The sequence below is a fragment of the Ischnura elegans genome, chromosome 8 (assembly GCF_921293095.1).
Source record: "Ischnura elegans chromosome 8, ioIscEleg1.1, whole genome shotgun sequence".
Taxonomy (NCBI): Eukaryota; Metazoa; Arthropoda; class Insecta; order Odonata; family Coenagrionidae; genus Ischnura; species Ischnura elegans.
In genome coordinates this window covers 54,651,031-54,653,893 of record NC_060253.1, presented here as the reverse complement: position 1 = coordinate 54,653,893, position 2,863 = coordinate 54,651,031, and the positions used below count along the sequence as shown (strand labels likewise).

The window sequence follows — 2,863 nt, the reverse complement described above, 5'->3', positions numbered from 1 at the left end:
TGTAAGTAAAATATCGTTATTGCAACTAGTTCTGTGCGTCCTGATAGATGACAGCTTCATGCAGAAGCACGATTGACAAAAAGCGCTATTGTTGTTCATTTCTATAATGCTATGATGGCGGCGAGTAGAAAATTCGACTTTTCGGAGGAAAATCTGGTATATGTTTATTCAGTGTTGTCAAATAATAATTCATATTTAACGGTGAAATTTTAAGTACAGACCAATTTACAAAAAAAAAAGTTTAACCAAAGCTAGAAAGCTAGAAGCCCGCCACCTGAGCTCACACCAAACGGTCCATGTGTTTGAGCATACTGAAGAGAGCTCGGATAGTCCAGCACCGTCACTAAACGTAATGACCACTCGTTAATTTTCGAATAGTGATATGAGCCCGGATAGCTCAGTCGGTAGAGCATCAGACTTTTAATCTGAGGGTCCAGGGTTCGAGTCCCTGTTCGGGCGACTTTTTTTTCGGTTGCGGTGATATGGTGGGTTTGAAGAATGGTCTATTTATATCGGCTCGGGCTTTGTGGAAGTTTATTTTAATAATGGAATGAAAAAAACTGTTTTATTTCACCAATTTTTTAATGGTTTCACTCGCTTCGCCTCAGCAGCGTCATCATCAGATATGATATCTTGTATCGGATGATATCGGATATCGAGGTATCTTCTGATTAGGACTCTGCGTCGAAATTAGTCATGCCATTAAAAATGTTGGTGGAATAAAACAAAGTATTTTTTCATTTTAGTCAAAGAATGGTTTCCAATCCCGTCTGTTACAGGCTTAAGTGCTCATGAGAATATAAAATCACCTTTTTTTAGAGTAACTCACGAGTATTCAGCAGCAAACGCTCCATATAGTTAAAATATTTAAGCTGTGTCCCCATTCGTTACTCATAAAGTGAGCATGATTTGGTCGGCTAAATTTTGGGATGGCAGCCATAAAGGGATCATTATTTAGGACTGCCTAACGCTGATGCTGCCATCTCCTAGGCACTAAACCAATGACATTTGGAAAGAATTGAACAATGATGAAGAAATACTTCACATTCATCATTGTTAACGTTTTCGTATGTTGACCTACTTCAAGTAAGTGATTTTAAGGTTTGGATGTCGGTGAAAAGCATTTTCTCATCCTTTACGTAAATAAGGCAACCTTTTTCTCTTAACAGTAGTTAAACAAGGGAAAATTTTAATTAGTACCTTTAGCCCAATATTTAAATGTTCAAGTTTCTTTTTTAGGTAATATATCATTAAGCCGTAATAGTTGGGTGTATATTCCTTTTTCCGTGTTTCATAGACGCTTCTCACGCTTTGAATCATGGAAAAAGTGTTCATCCATCGATGCCCAAATATGGTGGCCAAGAAAGGTACCTAAATTCACACTCACATGCTGCTTCACGAGTTTGTGAATCCCTGCCAAGATGCCGTCCTATCAAAATCCTCGTATTTAAGTACCTAACGGACGAATTAGGACTCAGCTTTTGCGTTTGGCACGCGTGCAGTGACTATACGTAATCAGGACGTCTCAGTTTACCGCATACATCCAGAGTCCGGATAGCTCAGTCGGTAGAGCATCAGACTTTTAATCTGAGGGTCCAGGGTTCAAGTCCCTGTTCGGGCGAATTTTTTTTCGGATGTGGTGGGTTTACGTTTCAATCAGTAGTTTCCAATCCCACCTGTTAGGGGCTCAAGGTATTTTGAGCGAGAAATCAATCAACATAGAATTCTCTAAATTTTATCTCATTTCAAACAAAAAGTCTGCATCTTTCTAATGCTATCATAACATACACCTATTACCGGGAAAAATTAATATAATTATATGTATAAAGTGAAGCTGATTTAAATAGCATAGATAGGAGCCATGCCCTGTGAAGGCAGAATATATTTTTTAAAAGTTATTTAGAGAACATAGATATCGACAAAAAATGAGCAATCTTTGTAATGATATAATAATACCTGTACACCCATTGCCGGGAAAAATTCAGACAATTATGTGAATAAAGTGAAGCTGATTTAAATGGCATAGATAGGAGCCATGCGCTGTGGAGGCAGAATAGATTTAAAAAGAGGTATTTATAGAACATAGATATCGACAAAAACTGAGTGTAGTCAACTTCATTTATTAATTTTTGGCCACATAAAGTTTGCAATTCACTGGTAATATAATATTAAAATATATAAAAAAAAATTTCCGTCGAGCAGGCATTTCTTTCATATGACCGGATGCCGAAAGATTCGTTTTGGCAAGGCTGCATGAGAATTATTTATGTAAACAAACGAGTTCGCATACTAGAAATAAGCATTAATGAAGATATTTCATTGGACACGAGTTTAGTGTAGGTACTGACTTTCTATAGTGTCGTAGTAAATTCCAAGTAAAAAAATTACTTCTTGGTGGTTATTGGTAATGCTCATGAGGATAAAACTGACCGTTTTTGAAGACCATTCTACAAACAAAAACGCCACTCGTTAGTTAGTTTGTAAGCGTTAATTAACGTTTCCCACGCATGCAGGCACTTCTAAAACTCAGCACCTCATAAAATTGCGCTCTGAACGATATTGCAAAGTCACAATATTTTGAAACGAATCACAGAATGAACGCCATTTACTTATTCATCAAACCTTTGAGTGCCATCCGAATTTCTAGGAACTATGCTAAAAGTACCGAGGCATTTTTGCTGATTTTCCAATAGGTTAGGACAAATATCAGGACTCAAAAACAACTAAAAGTATATATTAAAATATCTATTAATATAATATACGTGATATTTATCATACGTGATATCACCTTTTTAATGTATCATTTGATGAATTTTGGTAATAAGAGTTAATTTCTTATAATTTGAATAAAATGTTAATGTTA

General features: G+C 36.2%; 2 non-coding genes across 2 annotated transcripts; both read left to right on the top strand.

The window, feature by feature from the left end:
• The first annotated feature begins 386 nt into the window (after positions 1-386).
• Positions 387-459, top strand: Trnak-uuu. Its single transcript has one exon. It is a non-coding gene; the product is annotated as a tRNA-Lys (tRNA).
• Positions 460-1,548: 1,089 nt separating this feature from the next.
• Trnak-uuu lies at positions 1,549-1,621 on the top strand. Its single transcript has one exon. It is a non-coding gene; the product is annotated as a tRNA-Lys (tRNA).
• Positions 1,622-2,863: the final 1,242 nt, after the last annotated feature.